This window comes from Sus scrofa, chromosome 8, assembly GCF_054392235.1.
Source record: "Sus scrofa isolate SSC_HxYL_T2T_F1_AM1 chromosome 8, Sscrofa_HxYL_maternal_Yorkshire_Landrace_v2.0, whole genome shotgun sequence".
NCBI classification, from domain to species: Eukaryota; Metazoa; Chordata; class Mammalia; order Artiodactyla; family Suidae; genus Sus; species Sus scrofa.
The window spans coordinates 15,918,184-15,937,910 of record NC_139390.1 but is presented as its reverse complement, the minus strand read 5'-3'; the positions used below and the strand labels follow the sequence as shown (position 1 = coordinate 15,937,910).

At 38.5% G+C, this 19,727-nt stretch overlaps 1 protein-coding gene and 1 long non-coding RNA gene across 4 annotated transcripts in view; one reads left to right on the top strand and one right to left on the bottom strand.

The window, feature by feature from the left end:
• The window catches only part of KCNIP4 (potassium voltage-gated channel interacting protein 4), a 1,125,192-nt gene that overhangs the window by 334,324 nt on the left and 771,141 nt on the right, over positions 1–19,727 (top strand). The window lies entirely within an intron of this gene.
• Positions 15,533–19,018, bottom strand: LOC146400340 (uncharacterized). Its single transcript, XR_014812241.1, has 2 exons — positions 18,951–19,018; positions 15,533–18,116 (listed from the first exon to the last, which is right to left on the bottom strand). It is a non-coding gene; the product is annotated as an uncharacterized LOC146400340 (long non-coding RNA).

Genomic DNA, 19,727 nt, shown 5'->3' with positions numbered 1-19,727 from the left:
GTTCACTATTTAGCAGAGAATAAGAGCAATAAGAACACTTATCAGCAATGTAATTATCACTTACAATAACAAAGAGTAGGTATGCCCTTAACCTTTAAGTTTCTGGGCAGGTTATTTGACTCAAGGCAAAGAAGTCCTCCATTTCCACACGACAGCAATAGAGAATATTTCATTAGCCTCAATTATGTACAGTAATAGAAGATACATAATTTTAAAAGTAACATATTTGACTTCATTTTTAGGCAAATGACATAACCAAACTTTCCTGTGCAGTAAATTATTGTGAAGCCAAAATCTAAACATCGATAATCAGTGAACAAAGGAATGCTCTTAGGCCTCCCGTTACTGCATCCAGGTCTACTAAAGCTTCAGCCTAAAATCACATATCTGTGTAAATTACTAAATTTCACATTTTAAATTATATTACAAGATTATCACTTCTGTAGACCAAATTCTTTTCCAGCATTTCGGGGCCATAAATCCCCTACGTGTGTAAATTTTTAGACATGAGGAATCAGTTGTATAATTTCAAATGATAATCTTATTTGTTTCATCTTTGTGTTCTTGATTTTTTTATCTTCTTTGATATTAAAAGATACATTCCTAGGCAGAGAGAGACTAGTACCATTTCTGTTATCTGGGGTTATTTTCAAACACTTCTACTTAATTCCCATTATCTTAGCCTTAGACAATGAGTGGCCACTCAGGCACTTGCCTCCCAATTAATTACAGTTGGATCAAGTGATTTTTAGCTCAGCTGGCAGAGTCCGGGAGGGTTGGCCTCTTAGTTCATATAATGTAATTCCCCATCTGCTCTCAGTCTCCAACCAGGTAAATTGTTTGATTGGATTTTGAATTTTCTTTGTTCATTTGGGGTCTTGTATTTTTCTTTCTTCCTTCTTTTTCTACCACACATTCTTATAATCAAAACAGCTGAATGAATTGTCTTTATTTCTATGGCTTTATCTAACTTATGGAGACAACTCCACTCCAAGGTCATTTTGCTGACACAGTGGAGTGATTCAAAACACAGAATTTAGAAAACTAATGAAACTGCACAAGTTAGTAAATGAATGCCCAAATAAGCTTATTCATCCATGTAATGAGGGGTGATAAAGGAATTTTTTTATAGCTCTTTGGCAGTACCAACAGAGGAGAGACTTGTTCACGAGTCTCTTAAGGATTATTAAAGTTGTTTTTTCCTGAAAATAAATATATAAAATGCAACTGCCAAAAAGAAAAGATAATTGAAACTGAAGAGATACAGAGATGCAAGAGTACACTTAACATTTATAGGAATTCATGTAAACATAGATATTATTTCTTGCCCATTAATTGGTTTCATAAAATTTGAAATAGAAGAATTTAAATCCAGTGATTAGTTCCCCACTGAATCTTATTTTTTCCATTTATTCAATTAAGTATTTTAAAACTCCTTCTATGGACTATTTTTTATGTCAGTTGATTCTTACTCTTCCTTCTTCATCCTAAACCTATCAATCTAGTAAAACATATGCATTTGCAAATCAGCAAGATGAATAAGATACAATCACATTTAGAATCATCAGTGAATGATCAAATATGTTTACAAATATATTCTAAATAATTATGCATTATTCTATTATATATGATTTCTTTAAATGATTGTGCTTGAGGGTTACCCATGTTTTACGTATCTGTGTATATTTATATTAAAAATTGACACACGCATCTATACAGAGACTTTAAATTCAGCTGATTTATTCATTGAAGGAATATATCACTGATCATCACAGTTGTTACAACGTTTTATCTACCTTATGGTATAGATTGTAGCAGCAAATTCATTGTGCTATGCAGAGGATACTGAGATGAACAAGACACAGTATTTATCATAGGAAATCTTAGTTAGGAAGAAGTGCTTACAAACAAATAATTAGGAATAACAGCTTGATACTGTTACAGAGACAGGAACCATATACTGCAGAGTCAAAACTGGGTGTGATCAACCCTGTTTGTGATAAAGGGTGAACTTCTCAGCAGAAGAGCCTCTCAAAGCAAGGATTGGAATGTGACCAAGAGCCTGTCAAGTAATCACTGGTCAGGTTGGAGAGCCATATTCCAAAAAGAAAAATAGCATACATAAAGCCATTGAGACATTCAGCAAAAGCTTACAGAACTAGTGCCCTGTGTGGGAAGCTTAAAGTTGAGTGGGGAAAGGGGCATTAGTAAATTAGTAAACGAAGTAATTAAGGATGATTTTCCATAATGAGAATTGATATAAACAAAATAAAATAATGTAGTATAAAATACGTTGAGGGAACTCCTGCTGTGCTGCAGCAGGTTAAGGATCCTCTGTCATTGTCTCTAGGCAGCAGGCGTTCAATCCCCAGGCAGTGGGTTAAGGATCCCGTGTTGCTGCAGCTGTGATGTAGGTCATAGCTGTGGCTTGGATTCGATCCCTGGCCTGGGATCTTCCATGTGCTGCATGTGCAGCTGAAATAGAAATTTAAAAAAATTGCTTTGAATACACCTACCAATTTTTGGTATGGTCAAGGAAAGCTTCTCTAATTTTTTTTTTTTTTTTTTTTTTTGTCTTTTTGTCTTCTCTAGGGCCACACTCATGGCATATGGAGGTTCCCAGTCTAGGGGTCTAATCAGAGCTGTAGCTGCCAGCCTACACCACAGCCACAGCAATGTGGGATCCAAGCCACATCTGCAGCCTACACCACAGCTCACGGTAATGCTGGATCCTTAACCCACTGAGGGAGGCCAGGGATCGAACCACAACCTCATGGTTCTTTGTCGGATTCGTTAACCACTGCACCACGACAGGAACTCTGCACTTTCTTCTTCTTTTTTTTTTTTTTCTTTCTTAAGCTTCTCTAATAAAGTGACAAAACCTGCATAAATGGAAACCATCCATGCATATGTGTGGAGGGGAAGGCTCCGGGAAGGTTCCAAGCGCAAGACCCCTAAAGCAGAAATAAGCTTCACCCATTTGAGGATCGGAAAGAAGGTCACTTTGGTTGGAGTGATTTGAATGAGTGGGAGAATGGAAAGAACAGGGCAGAGAGAAGGCAGGACTCAGATCACATAGGGCGTTATAGACCAAGGGATGGGATATGGCCTTTTGGGTCCAGGTGCAGCCACTGGTGAACCAAGCGAAGGACTGGCAAGATCTAATTATGTTTTTAAAATTCACTTTGGGGATCAGGTAGTGAAGGTCTTTAGCAGGTGAGAAGCATAAAAGAAGAGGGCCTTGCCAAGAGCCGGGGAAACAAAATAGTGGTTTGAGTTTCTGTGGCAGAAGCCAGAAGCATTTGGGGCACTTTAAGTACTTCTTATGGCTGTATTTTTGTATATTAGATTAGGGAACAAGATGGAGATTGGATTGGATATGTGGACAGGGTCTAGTTTATAAATTCATTTTTTAGTGATATGGATTTTGAAATTTACTCTTCTGGTAATATGGAAACATTAAAGTGTCTTAAGGAGAAAAGAGAGCACAGTGTCATGAGATGTGGGTTTTATAACACCATTCAGGTTGAGCTGAAGAGAAGGAACTGTGAGAAAGGAGACTGGAGCCATAGGACCGGTGAGAATCCTGTAACACTGGTGCCTGAGAAATATTGAGAGTTTAAATTAAGGCATACGCGGTAAGCATGAAGTCGAAGAGACGGCTTTAAAATAATAAAGAATCAAGTCTGTTGGTGAGTGATTTCCTTGGCAGGCACAAGGATCAATAAGAACTCCATGATGATACCTGGTATCTGTTTTGTTCTGTTTAACATTAGTGATGGATGAGGGTTGGCATGGTGAAATAAGATTTTTAAGACTCAGAAAGGGAGTTCCCGTCGTGGCGCAGTGGTTAACGAATCCGACTAGGAACCATCAGGTTGCGGGTTCGGTCCTTGCCCTTGCTCAGTGGGTTAACGATCCGGCGTTGCCCTGAGCTGTGGTGTAGGTCGCAGACGTGGCTCGGATCCTGCGTTGCTGTGGCTCTGGCGTAGGCCAGTGGCTACAGCTCTGATTCGACCCCTAGCCTGGGAACCTCCATATGCCGCGGGAGCGGCCCAAAGAAATAGCAAAAAGACAAAAAAAAAAAAAACAAAAAAAAAAACAAAAAAAACTCAGAAAGGAGGTCAAGTTTGAGGCGTTGATAGGATAGTTTGGAATCTCTGTGGGATTTCCACCAGGAGATATCCATTAGCCAGCAGAGGAGCAAAGAGATATAATTCAAGCCTGGGAATACAGGATATTGCTAGATTCCAGAAGGAACTTGGGAGTGAGTGGTCACAATGGGGACAGAATGGAGCATGTGGTGGTCTGGAGGGGTCTGTTCAGGTACCAAAGCGTGAGGAATACTTTGCAACTTTGTAGAAAGAAAAAGTTGTATGAGGACGTTCAGGGCATGCGTGTTTTTCTAGTACTTGGTCAAGAATCCAGACAAGGCTAGAAAACAAGATGAACCTTAAAAGTTGATGATTTAGAAGTTTGGGGAAGCATTGGTCAAAGATCTAAGTACAAACTACAAAATGTTGTTGTAAGTTGATATTATCTCAGCCCAAAAGTTTTCGTGTTGTCTACCTGCTTTATGAGGAAGCAGTCCTTCCTGTGACCAGACCCAGCCAGTGGGCTGAATGGGGAAGACCTGGTTAGCAGAGAGAGTAAATGAATGAAGAAAGGCAGTTCCAACAGTTCTATTTAGATCAGTATTTTTTTTTAAATGTGATTTCAAGAGCCACCTAAAACAGAATCACTAGGAATTTCTGTTTTAAAAAAATTAAGCATACTTCTGAAACCTACCCACAACTATCAACACCTCTAGGAATGGGGTTATATTTCCTTTGTAATCAAGTCGTATTTAGTACTCTCTAGAACCTGCTTTGAGTCTGCCCTCAATTTTTATAGGTGTAGCTCAAAATCCTGATTTCTTAAAGTCTCTTGGCGTCTGAAACTGTTGTTCCCCTTTGGTAGGAAAAAGAGGTAAGCTAGCATGGCGATCAGATTGGCCAGAGCAAGTCCGCTCAAAATAGTTACTGAATTCATACCTAAAACCTAGAATTTCACTAGTAAAATCTGAACGCTAGATATTTTATAAAAGAAGCCCCTGAGGAAGGTTGTGGAAAAGTCTGGCCTGTTCCTCCACAACTCTTGTCACTTGAGCTAGTTATTGTGATTATGCTTTGCTTCTGAGTTTTCCTCTGTTTTTGTTTGCATATTAAAAAAATTAACGTATTTATGGTCCTAAATTTAGTCTGTGGCAGCTATTAAGGACAATGCATAGTAGCTGCTACCTTTTTCTTTTTTCATATCATTTTTATTATTTGCATTTTTTTTCACAGAGGAAGTTGTGCAATTGGAAAATAATTTAAGAAACTGCTGAAATTAAAATACCATACAAATAGTAAATCATAATTATAATAGAAACTTCATACAAAAGCCCTCTTGATTATTTTTCCCTTTCTAAGAAGGGAAAGTGTAAATAAAAGATTGCACAGAAGTGAAACATAATTTTCTAAAAAGTGTATTAATTTCAAAATGTGTTATTTGTTTTAATATGTGAACAGGGGTTGAGTATTCAAAGCAGGACCTCGGAGGTACCAGAACATTCTCTAAAGAGTCTCAATTCTCACATAGAAGCTGAGTGAAAAAGAGGGGCAATTATATTACAAGGATCCCAAAATCAAGATTTGAAGGATGTTGACAGTGAAACGATAATCCAGGCATAGGGCTGCAGGGATGGTGCAGTTAATCAAATCCATCAACCTCATAAATTCTGATATGTTCTGGGATCACTGTCTCATGAAGAGAAGTCTAATAAACCCAATGTAATGTGTCTTCCAGGAGCCATAGCCTGGCTCTGTTTAATAGAAAATCAGCTAAGAGGATATTTGCACTTGGACTGGGAAACTGTGGGAAGAGCTAGGGAGAACATGAAAAATCCATAAATTGGATGAGTTGGGGTCCCCCTGGTGCACGAATGAAAATGAACCAGGGCACAGATGGGTTGATCTTGCAAATACTTAATGTGCTCAGCTGAACCTTTTTAACTAGGGGAAAAAAAAAAAAAATCTCAGATCTGTCTTTTGGAGGGTGTTGGTGAGGCATTTTCTAAACAAAGCAGAGTAATGAAAAAGAGTGCCTTTAGATTTCGGCTGTGTGACTTGTTAATGAGGGACTTTCTCATCACCATGTCCCCATCATCTAGCACTTAGATAAGGCCCAGGTCAAATCTGGCCTGAGGCCTGTTTTTGTAAATAAAGTTTTATTGGCACCAACCACTCTCATTCCTTGACATAGTGCCCACGGCTGCGTTCACAAGACAACTGCAAAGTTGAGTAGTTGCAACAGAGATATATGACTTACAAAGCTTAAAATAGTTATTATTTTAACTATTTTGCAGTAAAAGTTACACCTTACAGTGCAAGTTTTCTGATCCTGATCTTGTATACAGCCTGGCATAGAGTATGAGTAAAATAACTCTATAATGGACTTAGGAGGTATACTAGCTCTGTACTTTGGGCAAGCTGATTACTCTCCCTGAGACTCAGTTTTCCTCAATGCTAAAATAGACATAATGATGCCAGTCTTGGAAAAAAAAAAATATTTTCCTGTGCCAGAATATTGTTTGGAAGGTTTATGGATAAATTAACATTCCTTTCCTCTCCCTCCTATCTCTTCACTTAATGGTAGCAGGTGCTGCTTTAATCCAGAATAGTCCATGGCATGCTAACTGGTGATTTTACAGCTTTCTAAATTTTCAGCCATACAGGAATAATACTCTTCCCATTGAATCAATGGTTTATAATTATTTCTGATTTTCCTGAATCAAGAGCATTTTTTTCTTTTTTCCTCTCTTGTCCTCTTTCTCTCCTTTTAAGTAAAAGTTTGTTTTCCCATGCATCAAATAAGTCCTTTTTTAAAGTTTTTATGTTTACCACATGGAGTCTAATTCATTCCATTTTTCCTGAAAAATACAATATCATAAAAGCCTGTAGTATCTGGTTGCTTTGCTATTGAGGCAGTAGACGTAACACAGAACTGTTTTTAAGAAATTCCCTCAACTTTTGATTTTTGGTCACTCCCCAATCTACCTTGATTCGGAAAACTCTGAGTGAATAGAGTAGGCCCAGGCAGAGCCCCACTGTGGACTAAGGAGAGGTGCCCCCTGCTGGTAGGGTTTGTTGACTGGGCCCTTGCCTCTGCTTTCCGAGAGAAGCCCATGTTTTATCCTGTGCTTATCGTGAAGTAAGCCCTCGGCCTAGAAAGTGGTACGGAGGCATTCATGAGCAATATTTTATTAAAGACAGTGTAGTAGAAGGGCTTTACATCCACCCCGTATTGCGTTTCACTTCACAGAATGTTTCATTACACACTTTCCCCCTCAGGCTCTTCAGACCCAGTCCACAGGCTCCTGTTGCTAGAAACCTTCCCCCACCATCACTCCACTTTCTCAGCTGCTTTTTCTATCCCAGTTTGACTTGAAGCTCAGTTGTTCTTCGTTTCTTTACAGTAGCTTGGCCTTTTGTCAGCGTCTAGCTCCATACCTGTACCTCCAGTTTCTCTTTAGTACTATCTTAAGTAAGGGTTCCACTGAGGGTAAAGATATGGTTTTGCTAAGCAAACAAAAGACGGTCCCCTGATTAGGCTCCATCTTTCCTAGAGAGCAATTCGGGCATATGAGTAGCAGTAATAACAAAGGCTTTGCTTTTCTTTCCTGGCTCTAAGCCAGGTGGAGGCAGCTTTGTTTGATTTTCTTTGTTTTTTTTTCTTTTTCGCTTCCCAGATGGGTGGTCCGGGGCTGGAAGGATTTCAAAACCCTCTCATATATTTGATATGGCTAGGACTTTAGCAATATTTCAAGGTACATGAGTCTTTATCCCAGAAAGTGGGACAACTTTTTAAAACAATAGTGGAAATAAAAATTTTAGCAGGTGTCACTGTTTGTTGGGTGAATATAGTTCTTTTATTATGTATATGAAGTGTTAACAAAATTGCTTTTGAAAGACAGTTACGGTTCACTCAGATATTTGCCCATTAGAATTAATCTGAACAGTTGGAAATTTTTAGTGTCGTGTTGCAGAATGTAAATATTAATTGAACTGCTAAGATGATAGACTGATTCACAGTATAACAGGGCTAGCCTATCTTCATCTGAAACTGTGAGGTATGGACCATTCTATAAACAGTGAGCAGAAAGTGAGACAATTAGGAAAGCTGAGCCGATGAAACAACATGTAGGCAGTAACAAAGGACAAACTCTAGCTATTCTCTAATAACAACTTTATATCTGGGGATTTACTGAGCCAGCACCCTGAGCCACTTCCTTGGTGCTTCAGCACAAGTTTTCCTGGAAAGCAGGTGATTTCTAATGGTCCCTGCAGCTGCCTCATTCCCCCCAGGCTCCTGACGATTCTATGGACCACCTAGGACGGGATTGAGACTCATCACTGAAAACAGTGGCCAGCAAATAGTGGGTTCTCTATAAATATTTTCCAAGGGAATAGGTAATACAAATATTCCAAATTGAAACCTTGAAGTCTTTTTCCATGGTGCAACTTCATAGTCATTAAATTGCACAGTCCTTAAAGGCATGAACCTTGAAGCCAGATGACTCAGACTTAATTCCTAAGCCCAGCATTTTTAGTTGCTTGCTGGAAAGGTGATTACCTATGGTGCCTCAATTGACACATCTGTAAAATGGGAACAACAGTAGTATCTATTTCACAGGATTGTTGTGAGGATCCAATGAGGTATCCCCACAATGAGGTGGTAGGTGGTGAATGATTAAAATAGTTCCGGGCCCATAGTAAGATCATAAATGTTGTCATTATGTCCTGTGTTCCCTCACTTATGTTATGAATGTATTCATCAGAATATGATATGTCATACTGTACCCCAAATTAGCCCTGAAGTTCCTTAAAGCAACAGAAGTTCATTTGTCATTCGTGGCCCATATTCAGTGTGGTCAATGGGGAACTCAACTCCATGCAATCAGCCCAGGCTGATGCTTCTTTGTCCACTTTGGAACAGCACAGTCTAGAACATGCAACTTCTTCTATCATCTAGACAAGAAAGAGTTTGCTGAGAAGTTTCAAACCAGTAATTAAATACTCTAGTCTGGAAATATCAGGTCTTACTTCCACTTATTTGATGGCCAGCTTGGTGGCCAGTTAGTTGTGTGCCCCCATCTCCTGGTCCAGGATTCTTATGAATATTCAGTGAGCAGATTGGTTGATATCATGTCTTCAGTGAATCAACTCCCTGTGCTAATTGTGTTTAGCTCTATTTCTGATCCCTTAAGAATCATGTCTTATTTATCTTTATATCTTCTGTAAGGCCTAACTACTGTTCACAGTGGGCATCCGATAAATGTTCATGAAAGAAGGAAAGATGTGAGGAAGGAATCAGGCTGAATCTTTGGGAACTCAGCAGCTGAAGGGAGTTCTGTGCTACAGTCAGGAAATCAAAACCCAAACCAAAATAACAACAGAAAAACCCTGGGCCTTACGGAAGAATTAACTGGTTTTATAAAATGGATTTGCATTACCTAAACAGAAAAAGAGTGAATATTGCTAACTGACATTTGATGTACTTGACTCAGGAATAAATCTGTTGCATAAACCAAGATGCATCTATGAACAGATGAGAAGAGCAATGGTATTTTTTTCCTGTAATTGAAGCTAAAGCTCCTCCTCTGAATATTCATTACTTTCAGATTAATGTTACGTTGTTTTTCTTTCTGTTCTTGTTCAGCTTCACTTAAGATGCTTTTGTTCTTTAAATGGATTACCCTTCAAAACCCAAAATTGTCTCATACCAAAAGCCTGAAGTAGACATTATTTTTCCTCTTCCCTTCTTACTTCTGTAAGAGAAGATGAACAGAGATGTGGAGATAAGAAGAATTAAGTAGGAATTGAAATACTGATCTCACATCAATCTCAGATGTGTTAGTTGAGTTAGATATCTCCTTACTCAAAACCCAAAATCAGTTCAAAGTTAAAACAAAATCAAAGTAAAATTATTTAGAAACTAGAATTTCTAGTTTAATTTCAACTTTAGATTACCCCCCCCTTATTTATAAACTTGGAAAACTTTCATATAGTTAGTGGAACACCTATTATTCAATGAAGAGTAGATAGAAGGATAAACGGAATCTAATATATAGCACAGATGAACCTTGCCACAGAAAAGAAGCTCGTGGACTTGGAGAACAGACTTGTGGTTGCCAGGGGGCAGGTTAGGGGAGTGGGATGGACTGGGAGTCTGGGATTCATAGATGCAAACTATTGCATTTGGAGTGGATAAGCAATGAGATACTGCTGTATAACACAGGAAACTATATCCAGTCACTTATAATGGAACATGATGGAGGATAATGTGAGAAAGAAAATTTTATATATATATATATATATATGTAATATATGTGTGTGAGAGACTGGGTTACTTTGCTGTGCAGTAGAAATTGACAGAACACTGTAAAACAACTATAATGGGGAAAAAATCATTATAAAAAAAGGAAATTAAGAGTTGTGAACCTTCCTCTGTATGAATATGTACCTAAAGGCAGTTTAGCATGTTGGTAAAAACAATGCTTCTAGATCTAAATTATCTGGGTTCATATTTGAATTTTTGTGCTTATTGACCATATTACCTCATGCAACTTACTTAACCTCTTTCTGCCTCAGGTAATTTGTCTCTAAAATAAGGGCAACAGGAGTACCTACCTCAGTGTTAAGTGATGGTTAGATGATTTCTTACATATAAAGTGCTTGTTTCAGTTTCATGTAGATGGATGAATGTTGGCTGTGATTACTGGATGGTTAACCATGTGGTTTGGATAGATTCTCACATTTTATCCAGGATTTTGGAGGCTAGTCATTTGATTTGAGGTCATACAGATAAGAAAATGTGGCTGGCAAAATTAAACCCATCATCCATTCCTAAGCCTTGGCTCTTTATGGTCCGCCAAGAACCTTGGTGCTAATAAGGGCAAGAAGGAAGTCAGGAGTAATAAAGGGAACTTTATTATCTTTTTTAAAAATAAAATTTATTTTTAGAATAGATATAGGTTCACAGCAAAACTGAGGGGAAAGTACAGAAAGTTCCTGCAGGTCCTTTACCACCACACATGTGCAAACTCCCCAACTATCAACATCCCCCACCAGAGTGGTACATATGTGACAACTGATGACCCTGCATGGATCCATCCTGTTGTCCAGAGCCTTGGTGATTCACTCTTGGTGTTATACATCTATGACCTTGGACAAGTGTATATCCACCGTTACGGTGTGAGAGAATTTTCACTGCCTAACACTCCTCTGTGCTCTACCTATTTATCTTCCACCCCTGGCAATGCCTGGCAACAGGCATCTTTTTATTGTCTTTTTTTTTCTGCCTAGTTTTGCCTTTTCCAAAATGTCATGTTGTTGGTCTTATATACGGTATTAGCCTTTTCAATTTGGTTTCTTTTACTTAATATGCATTTTAATGTCTTTCCATGGCATAATAACTCATTTCTTTTTAGCACCGAAAATATTCCATTGTCTAAATGTACCAGTCTATCCATTCACCCAATGAAGGATATTGGGAAACTATAAATAAAGCTACTTATAGACATCTATATACAGGTTTATGTGAGGTGGACATAAGTTTTCAGTTTACTGGATTGTATAGTAAGAGTATGTTTAGTTTTGTAAGAAGCTGCCAAATTGTCTTCCAAAGTGACTGCTATTTTGCATTCCCACCAGGAGTGAACCTTAGTTCCTGTTGTTCCATATCCTTGTCAGCATTTGGTGTAGCCAGAATTTTGGATTTTGACCATTCTAATTGGTGTGTAGTAGTATCTCATTTTTTAAAAATGTATTTTAATTCATTTAAAAATTTTTTTATTTTATTATTATTTTTTTAGGGCCACACCTGTGGCATATGGAAGTTCCCAGGTTGGGGGTCGAATCGGAGTTGCAGCTGCATGCCTATGCCACAGTCACAGCAACATAGCATCCGAGCTGCATCTGCAACTTATATCACAGCTCAAAGCAATGCCAGACCCTTAACCCACTGAGTAAGGCCAGGAATCAAACTCGCATCCTCATAGATACTAGTTGGTTTTGTAACCTGTTGAGCCATAATGGAAACTCCCGTCTCATTTTTGTTTTAACTAGTAATCCCCTAATGACATATCATATTTAACATCTTTTCCTATGCTCCTTTGCCCTTCATTATCTTTAAATTCTATATCTAAATCTTTGAAAAGACTATCTTTTGTGGGAAAGTGCATATTTTTGTGGCTTCCTAGCATGTGTTTGCTTTCTTCTGAGACAGTACACTGAAAACTGTCTTGGAGAAACATCCCTTCTCAACTCTCAGACTCCACGTTTCAGATGGAGTTGATTATGTCCCTTCCCTTTTCCACGAGTGAGCAAAGAAGTGAGGCCTGGCCAGTTAAAGGACTGAATTTCTGGTCAGAGTAATTGCGTGCGGGATAGGCTCTTGACTCTTGCAGCCAATGACACAGGATGAAACTTACATTAATGTTGTCAGGAAAACAGGTTCTGTTTCCTGCTGAACTTGAACTAGGAGAATGTAAGTTAACAGCTGCCATAGTCAACTTGCCACCAAGAGGTGAGAGGAAGAAAATGCTTGGACCTCATTTATTCCAGTTATGGCATCTGACAAGTTTATCAAGTGGTTTATGAGACATTGGGTTCTTCCCTTTGTTCACAAGCTAATCTTCCCACCCAAGATTACACCCAACCAGTGTAATCTACAAAATTCAACCAGTCAATTTCTTTTCTATTTATGTCACCAGTATCTGACTATGGTGTGCAACTAAAGACATCTGATAAAGCCAGTGCAAAATATCACATTTCACCTTGTCTCTGTTTTAGAGGAGAACTAGTTTCTTAGAAGAAGCCTGACAGTTGCCACACTAGCTGCACAGAAAAATATTCAGTGTGGCGCTCTTGACTGAAAACAAAGGACTCCAATTTCTGTGTTACTATAGAGATAAATTTCTGAATTCAGACTTTGATTTTCTTCCAGTTGCCCAATTGGGTGAGGTAGTTTTAAAAGTGAGAAGCCCTGAAGGAGATAGCTCATGAGTGTTTCACTAGTAGAATACTAGACAAAAGTGAGGATCCTTGCAAATGCTGTAGTTCTTGTGACTGGGAGAAAAAAAAAAAAAAGTCCTTAGTTAAAAACTTTATTAACATGAACTTTTGCAGAAGACATTCTGTCTGGACCATTTCCTCCAGGATATTCTCTTGGCTAGAAGGCAGCAAGCTGGCTGGGTAGGGAGGAGACAGACAGTTCTCATTTCATTAGGTATTTATGCCACAGTTATGGTAGAAGCCAACTCATTACAAAACAGGGCATATCAAATTACTCTGAGTCAATGAGGCTCCAGTGACAAGATAGTCCAGGGAGAAACTGGGGATAGGGAAAGAACTTAGAGATGAAAGCATTTATTGTTACTCTGAAGAAAAGAGAAACCAGGAAGACCCATTTCATCTTCCCCAAAGCTCAGCCCTCTACCCCATCTGAGTTCCCCAGAGATTCCATATTCAGCTGCCAGGTGAGTTGAAAGAAAAAAATGAGCTGCTTCTTTCATGTTTGTTTGTTTGTTTGTTTGTTTGTTTTTAGGGCCACACTTGCGGCATATGGAGGTTCCCAGGTAGGGGTCGAATCAGAGCTGTTAGCTGCAGCCTAAGCCACAGCTACAGCAACGCAGGCTCCAAGCTGTGTCTGTGACCTACACCACAGCTCACGGCAACGCCAAATCCTTAACCCACTGAGCAAGGCCAGGGATCAAACCTGAGTCATGGATGCTAGTCAGATTCGTTTCTGCTGAGCCATGACGGGAACTCCCTGCGTCTGTCTTAATAGTAAATTGTGCGCCAAGTATATGAGCTATCCATCATCAAATAAAGGATAGGCATAGTGATCATGGTAATACTATATAAAAGGATTTTGCCAACATGTCCATTTGGACACAGAATTCCATAATTTCTAAAGACACAAATTTATCATTTCCATTGCATCTTCAGTCAAAGACAGTCTCATGACTTTTACCACATAGTTCATGCCAAAGCCATTTCTGAGCAGTGGTTAAGTCAGAGTGACAAGGATATGTAGCATTTACCTCCTCAAATTGGTGCTTTCTCTTTCATGTATCAGCTCAGTGATTCTCTACACTAGTCACCCATTAGAATTGGATTGTAACCAGGACATCGGTATTATTTTCAAAGCTTCTCAAGGGATGCCAGTAACATCTAACACTAAGCATCACTAATCTCAAGGCCCTCTACCTGTAGCATGAGTCAATATTATTGAACATTTACTGTTAGTTTTACTAATCGATTTTCAGAGTGATCAGTGCTATCATCGTATTATGGGCAACTTCTTACAACTATGATCTGTACTATAATTCAAGATCAAGATGATGTCATATCACTCAGCGCCTGATCTCAGGGAGATACATAAGCCACATGGCAGGTTCATGGCCACATATTTCTTTATTCTGAAACTGCACTTAGGTAAGCTGCCAAGGAAGCGTTATATCTCATTGTCTGAAGAATGCTTAAGTCTGAATGTTATTAGTAAAAAAATTCTCTTTAATTAAACAAAGCATTGAGAGGTATATATTCTTAAAGTAGTAAACCTGTCCAACTAGAGAGCTTGCTTGCTTCTTAAGTCAGAGCTAGGGGAGCAAAAACAAATTGGGAAGTGGGAACGTAATGACGACCTAGATAGGAATATAATTCCAGTGAGGGGAACCTCGAAACTATAAATTGTTTACTGTTTATGAGGAACTGTTGGATAGATCAGACTATAAATTGAGAAACTTAGTTGAAAAAGCACAAAGTGTTGTGTAGGCAAAAATGCATTAAAGAGTTTTAAAGTATATTAGTGAAAGTAATCTGCTTGTTATACATCTATCAGCTTGCCCTAGAGACAGAACTGTGTTCTAAGGCACCACAACCTCTAAGCGTAATAAAAAGAGATCAGGTATAATTATAGGCCTGTGACCTTAGGCATTTTCAAGCCCAAATCCTCATAAAATGTAGGTATGTATTTTGAAACACTGACAAAAATGGCTAAACATAGGGTGTTGCTGTGGCCTTATAAAGTCCAGTCCTATGGGACAAATAAGAAATTCTGTGCAATGTACATGGATTAAGAACCTACAAGGTTCTTTACACTTAACTGGATGTCATGTGATGCATTCAACTCCAGGCATTGGTCCCATCTGGTGTGGCTTGTTTCTTTACCAATGTTTGGCTAGACTTATATGCATAATTAATCCCCTCTAATATTTGCATATGTATGATGTTTTGTAATTATAAATTATTTTATGTGACTGGGGTCTCAATTTCCAGTTAAATGCTAAGTACCATGGGAGCAGAAATGATATACTCTCTTGTTCTAATTACTCTCCTTTGCTCTTATCCAAATAATTCGTGCCTATAATTATGATTGACTTGCCTTTTAATTCTGTTTATGGTTAGTCCTTCTGAGCAGAAATTTTAAATTTTTATGCAGACGCTTCTATTGATTTTTTAAAAAATCTCTTGCGATATCTTCCATTACTAAGTTTAGGTAGCATTTTTCCTTTCCAAGTTCAAATTAAATATTCACCCATATTTTGTTCTGTTCCGACTGATTGATTGATTGCATTTTACTGTTCCTCTTTCTCCTTCTTCATTTTCCTGCCCTCCCCATTATAAGTTCTAAAGCTGGTTTGCATTTACTAAAGCCTCATTCTCTGCCAAACATGGCCCTAAGCCTTTTGTGTCTTTTGTGTGGTCTTCTCAGCAGCCCTGCCGGTTGATACTAGTATGGGTCTAATAAAGGTTAGACTTTGCTCAAGGTCATGAAGTAATTAATCATATGTTTTCCAACCCAAAGCCTTTGCTTATAACAATGATGCTTTCTCGTTTGTTGTTTTTATTATTGTCAATTGAAGTATCTTGCAACCTTGGCTAGTAGTTCATTTAAGAAATACTGAGTTATTGTGTCCCCCCCCATCTCTAAAATAGTATCACAATTTCCCAACATGTGGTATAGCTCTGAGGATTCAATGAGGCAGGACACATACAGCACAGAATACAGCTTCATTCACAGAACAAATATAACTGCCTTTGTCCCTTCACAGTGATCCTGTGGAGTGACTTTAGCTCACAGGAAACACGGCATCATCTCTCTCAAGTTATTTCCCTTTCAACTGGTCCACAAGCCTTGTTTCCTATCTTCCAACAGAGCAATCATATATAAGCCTCACAATATACTAGGTCAGCAAATTGATGGATGATAGATTTTTAACAGTTTGTTAACACAAATGCTTCCTGTTTTATTTTGACACCGCTAGAAAACAATGATTCTTCAGCAGGGAAGAACGGCCTCCGTGTGACTCACTCAGTGATAATTCCTTATTTCTCTTTTTGGTGACATGAGGTTAGTGCTGCTGTGAAACAAGAGTTTTCAAAATCTCCGTGACTCGGAGAATTGGACAAATTGCCCTGATTCAGGTCTTGGCATAGTTCCACAGCGGGACATGTGTCTGTCTTGATATATCAAAAAATGTCCTCTTCAGCAAGGCTTGGAAACTTTCACCAGCTGGTTTGAGTGTGTTGTGGGGCAGTGGGGACGGTGGGAAATATAACCTGGCATGGAGATGGGTGCAAATCTGCAGTGCTAAAGGGGAACAGCAGGGGAATGTAATGAATCATTTTATGAGGACGAGGTTAGGCAGGTTTGTGCCAGTTCTGGGGACCATAGTGTGTCAAGAGTGATACAGACAGCAGTCTCTGAATGGAGAATTCTAATTAAGGTTAAGAAAGGAACAGGACACTGACAGACTGTCAGCACACAAGCCCAGTACCCAGACCACAAAACCACCCGAGGCTGCCACCCTATCTATGCTTTTTCACAGATAATAAATGCATCACATTTTTAACTCTTGCAATTTTAGGGTAAAGTTTAAGCAGCATGGGCATTCAGCCTAGTAGTGATTGCATAAATTAAAAATTCCATTCTTGAATTTATAGTTCCAGTGTGTTTATACAAACACTCCCTTTGTTCCTGGCTCCAACACTTACGGAGTAGTAGGATTTTTAATTTTTTTCCACTTTACGAGAAGAGTAAAAGCTATTTACATTGAAAGAAGAATACATGCAATGCAGCAGTTTAGAGAAGGGTAAAAGGTGCTGGAAATGGATTGGACATGATTGCTCCAAACTCTTGGGAGGTTATAATATGGAGGTTTCAATAAACATGTGTGTTTTTCCTTCCTATTCATCTCGTTTCAGTGGACATACCATGCAACCGTGAGGTTTCCATTTGAAGAGAAACTAAGACTCTCCCTAGCCCTGGATTGTTGTTTCTTCCTTTCCATCCCAAATCCAAAAAAAATCCTGACCTGTTTTTCATTCAATAATTCATTTCTTGCTGCATCCTTAAACAGGAATGAATATTTCTAATTGTGGATGCATGTTTGCTTTGCTAGAAGAATTATAATTATTCCTTTTTCAATGAAATAGAAAATTGAAGATGCAGCTTTCTTATAAACCTGTACCTTATAATGAAGATGAACTCAAGAATGAGGTTGGATTCAGGAATTCTTGGAATACAAACAGCCATGAACAAAATCATTTAAAACACCATTAAGAAGAATCCAAAATAATTAAGTCCTTGTTTTTGCCCATTAATGATTATCAACCCTAATAAAGCTAGCTGGGCCTTTCAAAACTCCAATCAATCAATCAATCAATCAATCAGACAGTCAGTCAATCAGTCAGTATCTCCCTTTGTCTGAGGAAAACCTACGAAACTCAAGATGAAACATTAAAAGTCAACATGTTTTACAGTTGAATACAGTATATGGCCACAGTGGTTCTGAGCTGAACAATATTCAGTGGGATAGTGGGATAATTACTTTCCTTTATTTAACACTGTTTCTCTTTATGTGGCTTAAACTGTTTTGCTCTGATGATGCTGAGGTGAGGATAGAAGCTGATTTTCTTTGTGAGCATAACTTTACTGATACAGTAGTCCAAATATCTTATATAGTTCCCTTTCTCTACAAAATAATAAACTAATAACCACTAGTGTGCACTGAAGACAGAAATAACCTATTAGAATTACATATTAGTGGGACTTGAAAGCCATGACAGACTGACAGACTGTATAATTTAAGGCTATTTTGAATTTATGTTCATCCATGTCTTACAACTTGATGAATATATGGACAAACACATTCTCTAAATCTTTTATTTTCCATCCTTCTTCTTACTCCTTCTTTTCTTTTTTCTTTCCTTCCTTCCTTCATATGGAATATTTACCAACAGAGCCAGCTTCATGAGTGCACAGTCTATGTCCAATCTTAGAGGGTCCTGGTACTTGTTTTAATGTGCTGTTGTCACTGTCTGGAAATTATTAAACAAAGCAGCCTGCAGTTTCCTCTGCCATGGGTCCAGCAAGCTCTGTAGCTATTTCCAGTTACCAAGTCAAGTCTAAGCCATCTTACTGACAAATGATTTTTTGCTTGCTAGCCATTCCTTTCCTCCCTCTTCACCCCTCACTGAAACACTTTAGAACAGGGCTTAGTCCCTTGCCAGCTAGACTGAGTGGGACCCCAGCTGACTGTAGTCACTCTCCCTTTGACTCTTTTGTCACATATGACCTGAGCAAACCCTTATGCTACATGTTTTCCATCACATTACTTTCATACTCAAAAAATCTCAACAATAGTGGGTTTAAATTTTGCCAAGTCTGGAGTTCCCATCGTGGCTCAGTGGTTAACAAATCTGACTAGGAACCGTGAGGTTGCGGGTTCAATCCCTGGCCTTGCTCAGTGGGTTAAAGATCCGGCATTGCCTTGAGCTGTGGTGTAGGTTGCAGATGCGGCTCGGATCCACTGTGGCTATGGCTGTGGCGCAGGCTGGCGGCTACAGCTCCGATTCGACCCCTAGCCTGGGAACCTCCATGTGCTGTGGGAGCGGCCCAAGAAAAGACAAAAAAAAAAAAAAAAAAAGTTTGCCAGGTATGCAAATAGCAGTCTGTTCCTACTTTCTAATTAATACTTTCTTAATTCCTGCTGCTCCCCCAAATTTTATTTTATAGAATTATCAATTCACTAAAACATGAGTTTGTTTTAAAATGCCTTACATTTTTTTTGCATCTTTAGGAAATCAGTTTATTAATTCACTTCTTCTACTGTTTAACAAATATTTACTAAGCATACACTCTTTAACAAGCACTATGCTAGAAATGAGAGCAGTGAGATGGAGAAGAAAATATTCCTGGCCTCTATCCGTTTGTAATTCACAGTTTAGAAGAGGATAGAAATATTTAATAAGTTATTATATATTTGTTAAAGGAATCTTGAAGATAATTAGGAATTTGGGGAGAGAACCAAAGGGAGCAAAATTTACCTTCTGTCCTCTGATGATTCAAATCTCATATGCAGTTTAAAATCTAGATAAATGGCAACTTTTTACAATGTAGCTCCTTATTACTTACCTCCCATGCTTACAGTATTTTGAGTCTGCTTATCTAGTTCAACTCTTTTTCATTACTGTTTTATGTCTTGTTTCCCCAATTAGACTGTGGTGTAGACTATGCCTCATATCCATTTTTGTCCTTCAGTACTCAGTTCAGCTATTACCTTCTCTAGAACTTGCCGAACTTTCCTTCCAACCCTAAATGCAAAGTGTGTATTATATATATGTATATGTATGTAT